Source organism: Ambystoma mexicanum, chromosome 6q, assembly GCF_040938575.1.
Source record: "Ambystoma mexicanum isolate Mex_15411 chromosome 6q, UKY_AmexF1_1, whole genome shotgun sequence".
NCBI classification, from domain to species: Eukaryota; Metazoa; Chordata; class Amphibia; order Caudata; family Ambystomatidae; genus Ambystoma; species Ambystoma mexicanum.
Genome location: NC_090937.1, coordinates 400,075,855 through 400,093,717, shown reverse-complemented (window position 1 = coordinate 400,093,717; position 17,863 = coordinate 400,075,855). Strand labels below are relative to the sequence as shown.

At 42.4% G+C, this 17,863-nt stretch overlaps 1 non-coding gene across 1 annotated transcript; it reads left to right on the top strand.

Annotated features, from left to right (window-relative positions):
* Positions 1 to 1,756: 1,756 nt before the first annotated feature.
* LOC138517072 (U4 spliceosomal RNA) lies at positions 1,757 to 1,894 on the top strand. The gene has a single exon (XR_011282355.1). It is a non-coding gene; the product is annotated as a U4 spliceosomal RNA (small nuclear RNA).
* The last annotated feature ends 15,969 nt before the right edge of the window (positions 1,895 to 17,863 follow it).

Genomic DNA, 17,863 nt, shown 5'->3' with positions numbered 1-17,863 from the left:
AGCAGTGCACGGTGGTGGCGTGAGTTATGGTCGCTTAGCTTACCATAACTTGCGAATTTCAGGGTATTTTTGGTTTTACTTTGAACCATAATGTCCCATTAACAAAGTTTTTTTTACTGTTTTTCATAGGTTTTTAGTAGCGCAACTTAACCATAACGTCCCTTTTACAAAGTTTTTTTCACTGAATATACTATAACGTTGTAGAAAAATCCAAAGCTCAATCAATTCATAAATTGGCTTGGAAACTCACACTTCCTTTCTTGTCAAATCCCCCTGCAAATGACCTCTACCTTCCTTGCCCACTGCTCCTGCGTGGGTTCTGGCCTGTTCCCTACCGATATTTCCATTGTGAGCCAAGACTGCCAACATTATATGCGCTTCCTGCCACCAAAATCGGGTCCGTGTCCGGGTTCCCAGAATGGGGAATTACCGGGCCATTCCGAGTTCAGAGGGCCCGATAATTCCTCTCTCCAGGAACCCGGGCGGGACCTTCCCCATTCCCATTTCAGGCCCAATAGTCCTGAATGGGAATGGGGGAGGGAGCTAACAATGGGCTGATTACGACCGGCCCGTTGTTAGCTCCCTCTTCCCCTCGCGGGACCCGCTCTGCACGTCTGGTGGAACCAGACGTGCAGAGCGGGTCCCGCGAGGGCACCTCGTAATGTGGCGGAATGGTGTTAACGGGTCCGAATCTTTTTGCGGGACCAATTAACGTATTCCGCCACTCTTGTAATGAGGCTCATTCTCTGGAAAACCTCTAAATCCCCTTTGTGACAAGATTTGGTAGGATCCCTCAAATTGCTAGTCAATCCCTCGTCACAGACAATCTTCACATCAGTGGTCGAAGTGGCCGGGAGCAGTTGAAAGCGGTGCTCCTCTACTTTTTGAAATTACTTTTTATTGTTCCTATACTTTTATTTGAAAAAGAAATTGTTCCGTAATGGTTTTGTTGTAAAATAAAAGTGTAGGAAGAAGTTGAAACGTGCACTGAACGTTCCCTTAAACAGCAGGCTCATTTGTTTAGGGGTTTGTATTGCGCGCAGGGTGTGGCTTGGTGATGGGGTTGATGGGGAGCGGGTGCCATCCAGCAGGGAACATAGTTCCAGTACTTCTTTTTGTACACTTCGACCACTGCTTCAAATACTGCATGATCTGTAAAAGAGTCTCTCACATGACTTTGGCTGTGCTCACATATATGTTGATTGCTACCAGTTTCACTTCTAAACCTCAAGATTTAAGCTATTCAATCAATTTAATTTTTATAAAACCATGCCTCTTTGTTGTCGCTTGGACAATCTCAGAGCTTATAATAGCTCTACTGGCCAAATCCTGAAACATATAAGTGTAATATTTGGCACTAAAACCTGGGCTGTTGCACTGACCATCCCCAGCCAACCAAAGCATTTTTCCATCAAGTACATTGTTTTTTTTTCATTAACATATTTATTCATTTTACAAACTTAAGAAAGAAAACAATAACATTAACAGAAATACAATTAAATTAATCATAATCAGTATCTCATCAACCACCACCCCCTTCCAAAGGTGAAACTTACCAAGTCTTCACAGAAATTGAGCAGAAAACAACAAAGAGACTTCAATATCACAATTCTAAAAATCGACCCCATATTTGATCAAACAGCTTAATCTTCTTATCTCTGTGAAGAATTATTCCCTCAAACCTGAACACTTGTTTCACATCCTCCAACCATTCAGAAAACGTCAGTCTCTCTACACATTTCCATTTTCTCAAAATGACTTTGCGCAGTGGCAGTATCGTAGCCAATGAGGTTTAACCAAGGCACGATTATTGCTTATTGAAAACATCAAGTACATTGTGAATTGCTGCATGTTGTTGTTGCCATGCAGCATCTATTTCAAGGAAGAGATATTCACTTGGGTGTCTGTAATATGTGGTCTTGAACATGAGCGTAGTCTGAAACATTCACAAAATGATATTTCGCTGAATGTTGAACTACCAAGGAAAAGATAATATTAACTAAGCACATTACTCACGGCAACATTACCAGGTCCCTTGCATTTTTAAGTTTGTTCCAATTCAGCTTTTTTTAAAATAAATCAGTGGCTTGCCACCAGCAGTGCAGTAAGTTGACATGGTGCATTTTAACATCTTTAAAATATTAATCAGGCAGCACTCAAAAACTATATATTTAGGCTCCCACAACAAGCTGTCATTTGGCATTTCACACTCTTCTGGTTCAAAGGTTGCGATCATTTCCTCTACAATAAACAGGCTGTTTCCAGTTCAGGTTCTTGATTATCAGCAGCAATACTTTCAGGAACTTCCGAACATTCTAGAGGAGATATGTTCACCAATATTAGCTATTCTTCCGCCAGTCGAACTTTGCGGGATTCTCAATATATATACCTTTTTCTAAAGTAAGAGCCATTATCAATCTTGTTTATTAGACTAAAATACAACTCCGTTACAGGTCGAAGGTGGATGGATGGACAAATAGATGGATGGCAAGTGTGATATGTAGGATGATAAGGCTTAGTTATGCCGCACATTGTTACATGGAACAGATGACTGCCAGTTTAGCTGGTGAGACTAAAGTATTTATTTTTTTTTTTCTTCTTTTTATTGTTGTTTTAATCAAGTATAAAATACTTGATTTTTTCAACATTAATTCATATAAAATTCAATAGTGTCAAATTCAGTTAAAATTCATAAACATAAACAGAATTCATATAAATTTCCAAATATTATAACATTATATCAATTATTATTCTTTCTCAACTTTGATTGCATGTTTTCAAACCATAAAGTATAAAATACTTGATTTTTTCAACATTAGTTCATATAAAATTCAATAGTGTCAAATTCAGTTAAAATTCATAAACATAAACAGAATTCATATACATTTCCAAATATTATAACATTATATCAATTATTATTCTTTCTCAACTTTTGATTGCATAGTTTCAAACCATGAAGAAAATTTAATATTGCATATCTAACAGATTTCCTTGTAGTATGGTATAATAGGTGCCACAACTCCAATGTTGATTCAATTAATGATCCCTCAAATAGAGGTTTGAAGTGTATGATTCTCTGAGGCAGCAATTCTACACATTCTGTGCAAAGATGGCCTAGGGTTTAAGGAGCGGATAAACAAAATCGACAAGTTAGTGCATCTGGTGGCAATATTTTCCTTCTGCATAATACCTCATGATTAGGCCATATGCCTAGACCAAAGCGCATGAAATCATCTCTTTGACGCGAGTTTGGAAAAAGTATCATATAATGTTCAATCATGCCATATCGTTTTAATTTAAACTGATTGTTTTTAAAAGATTTGTACATGGAGCAAGCCTCCCTTGTTTTTATCCAGTCTAATTTCCATAATTGTTTTTTGACCGCATTGGGCCTCTTAATTAACGTAGCGTCAGAGATGTTTAGTTGTTTTAGGGTTCCCAGTGCTTTTGTCCGCCATAATATAGGGAAACTATCTTTTGATTTTAGCAAGTAATTCGCTACGATGTACATCAATCCTTTATATGTTCAAGCACTTGCTATCAAACATTTTCTGTACATTGCGCAAAGTTTCCATTTGTAAATTGCATATAATGACAATAGCCCTAGTTCGTGTCTTAATAAGACTATAGGAATCGACATTGGCAGATTCAAATCTCCTTTCCAAAAGGTACTCTCCAAGGTGGTCCAGTACTCATAGGTTTTAATCTTAGACGATTCACTGCCATATGTGACAACCGGCACAAATTTTTGCTTGTAATATATTATGACAGGTTTCAGAGAAAACTTACAAAACCTAGCCTTAATTACTTGTGCTGGGATAGGGTCATGATTGCTTTTTTCTTTATATGGTTTTCATAACTCAGGGGACTCAGATGGTGGGTAATTAGTGTTCCCAGATAGACATAAGCATCTACTGACTCTAATTTTTCTGATTGTAAAGGCCATTGATGATGTTCAAGTCTCTGTCTGGGAGTGCCAAATTGAATAACTTTGGTCTTTGAAGTATTTATAGAAATATGGTTTTGTTCGCAATAAACCCCCAAGGCATTTAATAAAACACGTAAGCCATTCGGTGTTTTAGAGAGCAACACCATATCATCTGCACCCAATAAGTGCTTAACATGAACATTATCTATTTTTCGGAGAATCCATCACAATCAAATCGAATCGTGCTTTAATATCTGCAATGAAAAAATTGAACAAAGCCGATGCTAGGAGGCATCCTTGTTTCAATCCACGAGTGGTCTTAATTGACTCTGAGAAGTGACCTGTACTGTTCAGTCTGATTTGAATTGAGGTGTCCGTGTGAAATTCAATTATCCATTTAAGGATTGACCATGGGCAACCTTTATTCATTAGTTTTAAATTCAGTAGTTCTCGGGGGACAGCGTCAAACGCAGTTCGAAAGTCAATAAAGGCGATATATAGCGGTTCCTTCTTCTCTTGTGCTCGATAAATGATAATATTTGGAAGGTATCACGCAAGTAGCCGCTATCCGGCCATTTATTAAATTTAGTAAGAATTAATCGTCCAAAGATTTTACCAGGACAATCTAAGAGAGCTATAGGCTTATAGGCTTTCGGATCCATTCTATTGCCTTTTTTGAATATTGGCACTATTACGGATTGTTTCCAGGTGGGTGGTATTCGCATGATTGTTAATGTATTTTGAAATATTTGCCTAAGAATGCAGGCCCATTCATACGGATACGCTTTAAACATGCCATTATGCAGACCGTCAGGTCCACTGGCTCTGGAGTTGCTCAAGCCTTTGATGCATGTTAAGATGTCATTCAGTCTGATTTGGAAAGTGCATGGTATGGAATGCAGATAAAACTCTTTGTCTAAATTCTTAAAGGGTGATTGATAAAGATATTCAAAGTGCCTTTTCCAATCTTCTTTCTGTACTGAATTACTCAGAAGCGCTATTTGTGGGCTTGTAGATACACTGTTCATGCACACCCAAATGCCACTGGTCGATTTCTTTACCAGTTGGATGAGCATTTGCTCACTATTCTGCTGATGCAGCTGAATTTTCATCCCCTTCAGCCATTGGGCATAGGCTTTCTTAAGTTGGTTTCGCATCATATTTCTTGAATTAACTGGATGGTGTATTAAAGCTCTTATGTCTCTTTTTAGATTGATTTTGGCTAATTGGATTTGCATGTTAAAGGGATGGCGATGGCTAATCCTGGTTATAGATTTCGAGGAACTAGATTGTTTGAACAATTGTATTTTGGTCACATAGCAATTCTCGGTATTAGTTAGATTGATTGTCTTTGTACATCTCATGAAGTGTTTTCTCAAAATGCCAGAGATTTTGAGGATTCCATCTAAGACGATTGCCTTGATTGTTAATAGCAATACAGGCAACTTTTTCGTTGATCTCCTCCATATACCATGAAACTGGGGTCGAAAAAGTTAAGGCTAATTTATTGTGGTCACTTTCAGTCGCTGGCACAACAACCATTGATTGAATTTGTGACAGTAATTCTTTGCTTACATAGATGTAATCCAGAATAGCACCGACGGTGCCCCTTTGCCATGTGTTACACTGAGAATTGTTTCTCTTACAGGCATTGTTGAGCATAATTAGACCTCTTTCTTTCATAATTTTATTCCACATATTTTCATCGCTCGTCCATAGGGTCTTTTGAGTTGATAGTAAGTGCAGATTTAAATCTCCCATTACGAAGACTACCCCAGAATTCGCGTCTGCTGCAATATTATCAAGCTGCCACAAGAGGGTGGTGAAAAAAATTTCTGGCGTAAGATTCAGCCTGCTCCAGAATATATTCATAATGGTTAGGTTAAACTTTGTCGCAGAGAGACTAACAACTTGAAAGTACGGGGATGGGGAGTGGTGCATTTTCCCGATGAAACCACGTGACTTTTTGTTTGCTAGTAAAAGACCTCCTGATCGCCTACCTTTTGACTTTTTGAGCGCTGAAGTGTTAAAGATGATATCAGTATCCCACGCTGGAGATTCCATTAACCACGTTTCTTGCAATGCTATGACATCATAGTCTTCAAGCATACTTAATTTAGAATTTATGAAGTGTCTATTGCCTCTTGTGTTCCATGATATTAATTTGATGGAAGTTTGAGCAATGAGTGGCTATGATCTCTTTCCATTATTCACTGGTAGCATTGACGGATTTCGTCTGTCATTGCTTGGTTGATAGATATTTACATATGGTTTAACTGCCAGATCATTAGAAGCACAATTTACTTGTGTTAGCGCAAATCCCATATCAAATAAGTCCATTCTGGCCTGCCATATTAAATTGTATATTAGGGCGGATTTAATATAGATGTTGGCTTCGGATGTATTATCTTGACTGACAAATTTGATCAAGTCGAGATCAGACGATGTTAATTCTTTCAAGATTTCAACTTCCGTGCATATATTTTTAATATGCTTGTGCGATTAAGCACATATGTTTGAAAGGGATGTTCTCGACATTTCAAATTCAAGCAGGGGACATCTCGCCTTTTGTTCGAATTTTGCCAGTTTGGGCTCGCCATAGCTTGTAGGGATAGGTGGGTCTGAGTAAGTGATTTTGAAGGCACATTTCGTTCTTGCTAATTGGATCCCCGTATGCTCGGGCCTTGTAGTAACTGCCCAACTTCTGGAAAGGCTCCATTAGACTGCTTCGATGACATGGAGATATAATGACCTGTGTCACTTATGTATGATTCAATAGACACTTTGATCAGCTCACGAAGATCTTGGTGGGATGAGATGTTAGGCAAAAGATTGTTTACAGTAGTTTGTTGGATTTTGCAAACGTCAAGATTGGCTTGCATTTGGCACTCTGAATTAACTGCTAAACTCGTGTTCTCCAATACTTTTCCAATGTGTCCCTGGACTTGCTCTCTCAATCTTTCTGGATTCTGAACCAAAGATGCTGTGGTCTTCAGAGAGTCAGGAGCTTTTGTAAGTATGGGTACATTATTGGTTTTAGCTACCTGAGTTATGAAAGGGTCACTCTTCTGGGTGTTCTCAATTTGATGAGTCTGATAGGCTTTAATAGATTCTCTGATTTCCTCTCTTAAAGCTTCAATCGTCGTGAGCCGGTGCAGCTCATTGGCACTAGCGATAGGACATGATTCCATCACTGTTGCTGGAATCTTTTCTTTGAACATAGTTGTATTTATTGCAGGAGTGATTAACTTATTTACATCTCGAAAGGATAGCTCTCCGCTTGCTTGAGTTAGTTGCTTGTTTAGAGCCACTAAGGAGTCTAGCGGTTCATATGGCACTGTTCTTTATACTGATGCGCTTGTTGTCTATGGTGGCTTCATTTGCTTCGGGTTTTTGTGTTGTAATCTTACATACTTACGCTTCTTCATTGTCGCCTTTTTAGAGCCAGCTGGAGGATTGGCTTTATCCTGTATTTGATTTCCAGACTCAGGCGGCTTGAGATTACTGACGTGGATTACTTGACCTTTGTTACTCGGTTCAAATACATCGAATATATTTTTACTTGATTGCGGTTGACTGCTTGCTTCCAATGAGGAATTTACGGCTGCAATTGGTTCTTCCCCAGTATGTTGATTCGGGTGTGGTTGAACATCCAGTTCTCGCAAGTTCGTTTCGACTTGTAATATTGAAGGTTCGATGATTTCTAATATCGATTTTTCTGAATCTTTCAGTAATAATAAATTGTTTTCAGCCGTTCCTAATTCTTTCGAAGGCCCATAATTGCATGCAAGAGGTAAACACTCTGGTTTTCCCTTAGTATCCGATGGTTTTTCTGCAAGATTTCGTGACGCTCCTGAGTTTCTTAATTTCTCCGGGCTTGATTCAGTGATGAAACTCTTATTTAGTAGTTTTTCGAGTAAGGTCGTTTGATTTGTCATTTTACTATCTAGCGTTTCATACAGTTTCGCTATCGCCAGAAGAGCCGTGTTCATTGCGCTAAGCGTGTTGTTAAGCGCCGGAGCCTCCGGGAATGAAAAACGTTTTGTGTGCGCATTTTGAATGAAATAATCAGATTCCAGTGGTTCATCAAGGAATCTTGTCCGCCTTGGAGTGGGAGCAATGAATGAAGGAGATTCATTTACCATTTGAGCATCTGATTGAGCTGAGGTGTTAGGCTGAGGAGAATGAGCATCATCGATGTCATTGCAAGCACACCCCTGTGGGCTAGTCGTTGATATGTCTGGTTTGTCGAACAGGCTCCGTGTGTGACTCTCTTGGAGCTGTATGAGATCTCCAGTGTTTGAGCAGATGTATAGAACATCGGCTTCTGGGTTATCCGAACTCAAGGAGGCATCCATGAAATCGAGTGCGTCCTGATCAATTTCCCCCGTCAAGGTTAAGTGCTCATATGCCTTGTGCAGTTTCACTTGGGCTTCGATTGAGCATATAATAGGCTCCATTGGTTGGAGGGGTGTCGGCATTGGTCTATTAGTAGCCATCTCGCCTTGTTTTGCTTCTTTGAATGCACACTCTTTTGTTATTTCTTCTGTAGGTGCAATACTTTGGTGTGTTTCTTTCATAAGAAGATCTCCTGATGTAATTGCCAGTTCTAGTGTTGTGTCCGTGAACTCATTTTGATGGCCCTGGTTGGATGCCTGGCAGGACAAAGATTGTAATCTTTCTTGTTCACCGGAAGTCTCTTTTCTTTTTGCGCTATCGCCTCATGCTCCATTTTATCAATGGATGATTCACTTTCAGCTGCAATCACTTCAGTGTTAACCTTCGGTAAGTCTTGCAAAGTTACTGGTTCGTTAAATGCAACAGCAATCTGACTGGACATTGTCTTAGATGAAATTGGCAAGATGACGGGTAATTGCAAATTGCAATTAGGATGATCAATTAATTATGGATTAAATAATTTGTTACTGGCGTGTTCAGGCGCTAGTTGTCCGTTGCTTTGAGGGTTCTCATCCTTCCTATCTCGGCTCTTTACTTGTGGGGATGTTTCCTCTAGTTGTTGCTCCGTCACAAGTGTTTCTATTGGATTTTTGATTCTGTTTGCCTCGTGGCCCATACGTGCTCCAGTTTGGATTTCCATATCGTAAAAGGAGCGAATGTCCGCAGATAGTTTGTACGGCAGAGAAGAGAACTCCCCGCCCCCGCTCTTGGCAGTGCAGACTTTGCCTGGGCGCACTTCGTTGTAGTAAGTTGTGGTTTATACTGCAGCAGCGCGACAGTCGCCGTCCCTGGCATGCCAGATTTAAGTGTCAACTTTTTTGATGTCATGTTTTCTTTCTAAGTGTTGCTGGGGCGGAACACGCACTTATCTTCACAAGACCTCCACAAGACCTCGCAGCGCGACCTAGTCTGCGATTCTGTGCCTCCGCGCTCCTCACTGCAACGCGCTGTTGCTTCGCTAGCTGCAAAGCTCAGGCCACCTCCCCTCTTTGCCCCGACCCTGCGCGCCTCTGGTTCTGTTCAAACGATGGTAACTGTACAGGTGAAAATGTTACATCCTGAAGAGCAAAGGAAGACACCTTCTCCTTCTTCGCAGTGAAGACGATGAATCAAGCATTGGTTGTGTAATATTTTCATTTCATGCAATATTAGTGGACGCACAGTGCCTCCTAACACATGCATCAATGTTATCAGCAGCTGAAGAACAGAGTGGGTAAGACATGCTGACCTAAAGTTTTTATGAAGAGTGATACATTGTTGTGGGGGATATTCTTCAGCAAGATAAGCACAACACACCACATTCTCTAGGCAACGGATGTCTTCCAGTAACATGGGCATGAGTAGACACGGATGAGGAAGCATCCAAGTTGACCTATCATCCATGCCACTGGGTTGAGTTGCAAGAAAGCCATCTTTGCTGCCACTGGCTTGCGGCTAGAGTCTGGCTGTTTGTCTTGCAGCCATTTCTTCATCAATCTACTTAATGGCTTGCAAACCATCCGTAAAAAAGTCGACAGTTATGGGTTGGTAAAATAATTTGCTAGTGCGGCCAACCTATGAGAAACAGTGTTCATGAACCATGGATTCATGAAGGGATGATAAGCGATTCAACAATGGAAATCACACTGATTTATTTATTCATTTATTTATTGTATTTGTTGGTAGCGCCCAAACCCAGAGGTATTACGGCACTAAAGTACATGGAAACAGTATGGTAATTACATTACAACATAGAACGTGAGCCATACAGAACAGGGTGGTCGCATTACATCTTAGGATGTGAGTCATGCAGAGAAGGTTGTTGTGTTACATCATAGATAGTGAATCCAGTTCAGAGTAGGTAGGTCGGTCCAGAATTTGAAAGATATTTGTTGCAAAAATATCAAATCTGGAGCGATATGTCGACAACAAGCTCATGAGACCATTGGTTTCTGAAATGCATGTTCATTGATAGTTGTGTATGTTTAATTTAAACAATCGCATTGCCTGAGAAGGGCTAGTGAAACGCAGTCATGACAGCTGCAGATCCTTTTGTAGCGCAAAACGTTAAATTAAAAATGCATTCAAACCTTAATGCATACTCCCTCCAGTACATCCTGCATCTGTCAAATATATGCTATACTTCCATCACAATATAGAAAGTGATTTGGTTTCGTTAAACTGTCGCCTTTCCAATAGTGTGTCAGCGAAAGCAAGCCACCACACACAGACGCAGATCCTAAAGTTAGGAAGGATGTGTTGCGATGCATTGGAGGCAAGAGCATCTCACGCCTTTCCATGGTGACACACGATTGGATCAAGATGCAGAGCGAGTGTTTTTCCTCCAGGGGCTGCAAGCGCACCCTGCACCCTGCACCATGAGGTCAGTCGATGTTAACTCACCTGGGTCTGACTCCCTGTTACCACAAAATGGGCTTGATGATCAAGGCTGGGCCGCAGTGTTTGCGGCATGCTAAGTGATGCTTCACAGAAAACATGATTATCATGCATCGATATGGGGTGCAGAGCAGGTGGACCTGCAATGTATGGAGTCATCGTAATAGGGGTAACCGCACCTGCAATTAATCAGAGTGCGTGCACTGTTTAGACAAAACCTCCATTGACAACAGAGGGCAGCAGATCTACGCTGCACAGGGTTTGGCTTAAACTGCAAGCAGTGCCCATCAGTACACCACACGGGTAAACCTTTTCTCAGTTAAAGTTACCAAGAGGGAAAAGTACACTTTACAGCACAAAGCAGCATTTCCTGGCAGTGTACACAGCATACAATGTGTGCTGCCCCAGGAGGAATGTGGCTAGAGGCTCAACACTGGGAGTGCTCATGCAACCATTAGTACTTTTGACTTATTCTGCCGTGCCACCTGCCTGCCCGAGCATGATGCAACACTGTATTATTGCCCCTGACCCTGCTGGTACCTTGGTGCGGCTCACATGGAGGCAGTGGCCTGCTCACACTGTGTGCTTGCGCAGCTGCCGTGAATTCGGTCATTCAACGCCCTGCATTTGGAGCCCAGGGGCATGTGCCACCATGGCAGGTGGCAGTGATGATGACCTGCCTGATTCTACTGTGTTTTGTAGACAACGGGCCTCATTCCGAGTTCAGCAGAGTGGCAAAAAAGTGGCTGTAGCAGAATTACCACTGCTTTTTCCACTCCACCGGATTCCGAGTTTTGCCTTGAAGTGGAGAATTTACCTCCAGAATCGTGCGGGGGTAAATCCTCCACCATAATGCCGAACAATCAGCAAAACCGGCAGAATGACTGCTTGCGTAATGGCCATTCCCGCCAAAACCCCCATGGAGTCCTATGTCTCCAAAAAATGGAGACTTACACCGCCTACTACCACTTGTTATCCTGCAGTAAATTCACAGGACCAAGTGGCGGTAACAGTAATCCGATTTGGCGGTAGTTAGGCGGAATTACCACCCAATACTACCAAACTTGTAATGAGGGGCATTCATGTCAGCTAATCTACTTGTGTCCCCATGGTGAATTTGAATGTTTCTGGAGCCCCCCTCTAACCATGGTCCAAGTTGGGGTCTCTTGCTGTAACGACTATAAAAGTACTTTGTCCCAATGAGAGAAGATGATGTTTATTTATTTATTGTGCATTTGTAAGGTGCTTATGCATCAAGTAAATAGTGTTTCAAAGCACCCACAGGGCACAGGGAAGGATCACAGGAAACATAAACGTAAATAGTGTTTCAAAGCACCCACAGGGCATAGGGAAGGATCACAGGAAAAAAAACATATATATCATTGAAAGATAGTGGCGGACCTACTAGGCCTTGTGAGCATTCAGACCGTGCAAGTGCAATGTCACAGCAAAACAAATGACTCTTCTCTAACCAGCAGGTGGTGCACTGCATAAAGTATTTGAACCCCTCCCCCTTCCAACACCTTTTACATTGCTGATAACGAAGCACTACCTGCATATTACCATCCACTGGTTAATGCTGATAATGAGAGGTTTCAATTGGGACAAGAACGCCAAGAGGCGGCGGAGTCATTGGACGCCTATGGTTACATGTCTTTATAACAAATAATTGTATAACAAATGCATATATAAAGACATTTTTTTAACGATAAAACATCACGAATTTAGCTTTTCTTTTTTTGAGGGGGGTCCCCCCAAACTCCCGTTTCCCACACCTAAAAACCTACCCCAACCGTTTCCCCACAAGATTTAACCCTTTACCCCACCCCACATACATTTTCGTTTTGTTTTTCGTGATAAAATGTTAATTATATGTGCATTCTACTTAACAATTCCGTTATGTAGACTGTATACCGACGCCTATCACACCCTTTTGCATCATCTGACATTCACATGAACTTGATGAAATGATACGGTGAGGGCCCAACTTACACAAGGGGGATTTTCAACATCCCTGCACTGATGAATTTACAAGGGCATCCGGAATTTCCCTACAAAGAATGTTGGCGTTAGAATGTTGGAATGCTCAAATGATTTGGCGCAGACAAGGGCCTTGCACATGGACGAGATCTCAGTCTCAGAACAGTTCACGTGGAAGAGGTTAAAGCATCAAGGCTGGTCCAAAAACAAGAATAAGAAATGCTCCATGTACAGCATGCCAGCTCTCTGCGGTGCCACCATCTGAGATGTGGGGGGATCCATTGCCAATCAAGGACGATGCCCATCGAAGGATAGACTTCCAGTAGATATGATACACCCAATAAATGTGCAAGGGTCTGTAGGGAACAGGCTCTGATGTCATGCCCTTGAATGCAATATGGTCCTGCTCTGCCTGGATGCAGGGTGGCCCACGCGCCGGCACAACCAATAGGGACAATATGTGTGATGAAGAAGGTGAAGTCTTCGTCATTTCCACGCTTATCGATTTGGGCTCGCACTGGCGGAGACATCCACAGGCTGCATCAGAACTGAAGGCCCGGAAGCACATATCATCATAGATACTAGTGCCTCAGTGAACATCATGGCCGGTGCCCAGCCGGTGCCCAGTTCTGGCCTTTTTCCCAGATCCCCCAGCTACTCTCCACGAAGAGTGTGGATCTTCACATGCAGTGCATCAGCATCCACACCGGGAGTGTTTACAACGGCTGTTGACCATGGACAAATGCTGGCGTGAGCCCGTTTGTTTATCGCGCAAGTGACCAAGGGCATGCTAAGAGTGTGAAATACGATGGGGGCCCTGACGGTGGCTCACCTAGCATTGGGTGTCAACATGGAGGACATTTCCAGGTTACTGCACACATGCAGATCACCGCTCCTGTGGGTGGGATCGCTCAAGCGTCCATGGATCCACTTACACATGAATGATAATGTGCAGCTGGTGGCCTTACATCACAGACAGGGCACATACCTTCAAACCTCAGGCAGAAGATCGAGGTGGAACAAAACAAGTTGGAAAGGGATGACCCAATTGAAAGAAGTGACCAGCCCCACCACATGGGTGTCTCCAATCGTCATGGCGACAAAGCCTAAAGAACCTGATTAGTGAGAATGTGTGGGCATGCGCCTCCCCCATAAAGTCTTGAATCGGGAATGCATGGCAAGTGGGACAGTGTGATCTCTGGGATTTCCCAGACTGTATCCAGCAAGAAAATACAGATTTTTTTGTTGTGGCTGTCATGGAGGGAATCCAAAGGTTCTGGCATCATGTAAAACCAGAGCATGGTTTTAAATGATTCTTTTAAATCCTTCAAAAGGATAGAATTATGATAGGATCGTAAGGCCGTAGATGAAGGTTTCATATCTCAATTCCATCACCGGCCACTGTAGTTGCGGGGAGGCCTCAGCTACGGGCATGTATTTTCACTGGAAAGAATGATCCATTTTTTGTTTCTCTGCCCCTCCTATTAGGTCCAGAGGAAAGATGGATCATGCCCCTCGTGATCACTGAGGGGATTGGAAGTGTGAGGCTGGTCTTGCTTGGGCTCTTTATTCTGAAACTGTACTAGTCACTTCTGCTACTGAAAATCTAGTGTAGAGAACTTGGACGGTCAGGTACTAATGAGTTTGTACAGTGTACTTACAGGATGCAATGAGACACCCTAGGGTACTCCCCCAACGTTTTATGAGACTTGTTATTTATATTTGCATTTGGGTCTCATACAGTTTGAACATAGCTAGGAAACAACAGAGCAATGTACACGCCGTAGAGAGTAACATATCAGGTAAGGAAGAGGGGTCACATTATCTGCACTGGATGGTCCGGCCCTCAGAGCAGGATGTGATGTGGGAACACAAGAAGCCTAAGTAGCACCTTGGTATGACTAGAGACCAAGGTCTTGCATTACTTCCTGAACAGCAAGAGTGTTGGCACATTCTGGATTGCCACTGCTATGGGCTTCCAGTGGTCAGGGGCATAGTAGAAGGCCTGTTTCCTGTTGTTTTCCTTGCATGCCAGTTTCGTCTCAAGCCTAGCAAAGTGCCGGCTCATGAAGGAGTGCAAACCACCTGAGCTACACAATTGTGCAGCTAGTTAGGCATGTGTGTAAGTGGTGGTTGTGTTGCAGGTAAGGTTCCCATATTTGTATCAAGCAAATCTGGGACACCTCAGGATGGTTGCCAGTCATTTGGTCGAAAACAATTGGTCAACTGGACAACTGGTCGAATCAATTTGGTCGAAAACCAAATGGTCGATTTTTTTTTTTTATTATTTTTACCCCTTTTTTTTTTTTGGGTGGGGTCCCCCCCAACCCCCTTTTTTTTCTTTCTTTTTTTTTTTTCTACACGAAAACCCACAAAACACATATATAAATAAAAAAAAAAAATTCAACCATTTGGTTTTCGACCAAATGACGTCGACCAAATTGCAGTCAACCAGTTTGTAGTCTACCAAATGACTGGACACCCTCAGGATCACTGTGAAGGCAATCTCTGAAGTAGGATGTTTTGGCATGGCCCTTTTGGTGCCAGCCGTTTCACTTGAGCGCATTCGGCGCAGTGCCCTTTTCGGCATACCCTATTGGCCGTGTCCAGCAAGGCATATTGACCTAACACATATCAGCGTGTATGTTTCTGAGAATGTAGCATTCACTTACTGTGCGGGCTGTGCCTTCCTTGGATATACTTTCATCAAAAACACTGCATTTAGGATAGTAGTTCATTCATGGAAACATATTGTGCTGAGGGGTGTTAGAACCCTGGGCCCTGCTGGCCACAGCCAACATGGCGCACTGAAAGTGGCCCAGTGCCGAACGCGCGGCTGGCACCAAAAGAGCCGCACCAAAAGAGGGCGCACCAAAAATGTCATGCTTCAGCCAAGGTACTGAGAAGATGGTGCATATATTGGGTAAAATACAAGAGCTATTCCGGCAAGCAGGAAATTATCAGAAAATCGAAGTAGAAATAGTAGAAATGGTCACGCTATGTAATAACCCAGTGGGCATTCAGGCCAGTAAAGCAGAGATAAGACAGAATGATGGCCAGGCCAATCTCATTTTGGTAAACATCTATTGGAACCCAGCCATTTCCAAACTCCGAGACTTCATAGAAATTCTAAATGAACTCTTCTCTAGGGTCAAGATGAATCACATAGGAGCACAGATTGTTGTAGCAGGGGACCTGAACACAGATCTCATTAGTGTAGGAAATAGGAAAATCAGTTTACCTAAACACAGTACCACACAGAAAGGTAAACAATGGTGGGATTTCTTCCAATCATGGGATCTCGACATGATATCTATAGACGATAGCAGTACGGACAACCCCGGACCAACATGGCGGCAGGGAAGGTTGCAATCAATTATAGACTACATTTTCGCTTCATCATCACTTACCCTGCACCAACATCATCTCACCTTAGATTGGGAAGGGGGAAGTGATCACGCGAGGATGGAACTCTACTTTCCTGAAATTCAGTGCTCTGCAAACCCACGCATCAGACAGGACCTGGAGGGCTCTAAAGGGAAATTGAAAGTACTCAAGTACAAACATGGGGGGGGGAAATTTGAATGATCAGCTAGCAATAATTCATCCCTCAATAGTGGCCGAAAAGTGTCATCCAGAAAAATTCGGAAAGTTCATATGGTCCACTTGCCGACCAAGTGAAGTACAAATAGTGGGGAAACAGACACATCTCCATCACTTCGACAAGGAAACTTTCAAAAGAAAAAGAAGTCTGCGACAAACACTGCGAAGTATAAGACAGACCAGAGCAGAAGATCCTTTAGGCTGTATTCAAAAACTTAAAAAAACCAAACAAATTTATAGAAACTGGTCTAAGAATCACAAACATTTAAAAATCCAAGAGGATGGGGAGAAAATGCTTGCGCTTCTCAGTACAAATAATTGCAGAAACTTTTGGGCAGCTCTAAATCAACTTGAAACTGGCCAAAACAGTGCTCTTTGCAACTTAGTGTCGGAACACAAGTGGGTAGAACATCTGGCCAAGAACTTCGATGCAACAGGCTCAAGAGACATTAACATCAGCAACATCATCTGGTCTCTGGATTTTACCGAAGATGACATTGAAGAACTTATAACATCATCCTCTACCTCGAAAGCCGCAGGTCCGAACGGCCTCACATATCAGGTGTTAAAAAATCAGCCAAAACTTTGGTCAAAACTGCTATTCCATCTCTTTCAAGGAATATTGAGGGAAAAAACTTTTCCACCATCGTGGAAGAATGCAGTGATGATTCCATTCTTCAAAGGGGGTGATAGGCTAAGTCCAACATGCTATCGACCCATAGCCCTCTTGGACATTGACAGCAAAATATTCATGAGAATATTAATGAGGGAACTTTCTCTTTGGGTGGACTCAAATGAGATTCTCCCCCCGCACCAAACAGGTTTCAGGAAGGGTCTTTCTACCAGCCTTAATGGCCTTACACTGAACCTGTTGAGCGAAAGCTCGAATGAGAAAGAAGGCTCGCCGCTGTATGGGGCATGGGTAGACCTGTCCAAGGCATTTGACCTGGTGGACAGATCACTCCTCTGGCAGAAACTGAACAAACGGGGAATCCCAGCCCCCCTGCTGGCTATGCTCGTCGAACTACATAAAAATACTACGATCAGAGTGAGGCTGGATGACGCCGGCAACCTTTCAGAAGCAATCCAGGTCCTTAAAGGGGTTCGACAAGGATGCTTGGGTGCACCACTGCTTTTCAACCTTTTTCTATCAGACATAGGAGACTTTCTGGCCTCGGCGTCGCTTATCTGTCCCAGGATTAACAGCAGAAGACTTCACTGGCTGGCCTATGCGGATGATCTTGTTCTTTTGGATGGATCAGCATTAGGACTGCAACATCTTTTATCCAAACTCGATGAATATGCCAAGTTAAATGGCTTAATAATCAACCCACTAAAATCCAAAGTCCTGATCTTCAAACATCCAAGAAAAAAGGTAACATCAAGGATCTGGGTGTTGGACAACGATGAAATCCCCCGAGTAGATGAGCTCATATACCTGGGATACGAAGTCTTAGCCCATCCAACTGTAAATAAGGTGAATTCATCCATTCTCAACAAGACCTCGAAAATCATTGC